The following is a 476-nucleotide window of genomic DNA, read 5'->3' on the forward strand; positions in this document are numbered from 1 at the left end:
TAGTTACTGTTTTTTTTATTTTTCTTTTTACCAATACACTATATTTTTTCAAGTAATATATAATATAGATATAGATATAGATTAGTAGGGTCCTCTCAATTTCCGTTGAGCTTCTCCCAAACTTCCTAATAATTAATATATAGAAGTGGACTCAAGGAGAGAAGGAAAATTTTCTATTATTTTTCCTTCCACATGACATTTGTGATAATGGAGCATTAAACCAATGAAAACATGACACATAAGCACACGACCGCAGACATACTCACTTCGTGGAAGCTACAAACATCTGTGTCTGCTGTTTCCAAATGGTCTTTTCCATCTCATTAATCACATAGCCTGCCAAAGTCATCAACGGAAAATTTACGTACCAAAGCAAACCGTAAATAACTACAAATAAATAAAATAAAAAAGCAGGCCAAGCTGACCCTGTACTTCAAATGACCAAAAATACCGTGAAAGTGTTTGCCTATCTTTCT

Source organism: Arachis ipaensis, chromosome B04 (assembly GCF_000816755.2).
Source record: "Arachis ipaensis cultivar K30076 chromosome B04, Araip1.1, whole genome shotgun sequence".
NCBI classification, from domain to species: Eukaryota; Viridiplantae; Streptophyta; class Magnoliopsida; order Fabales; family Fabaceae; genus Arachis; species Arachis ipaensis.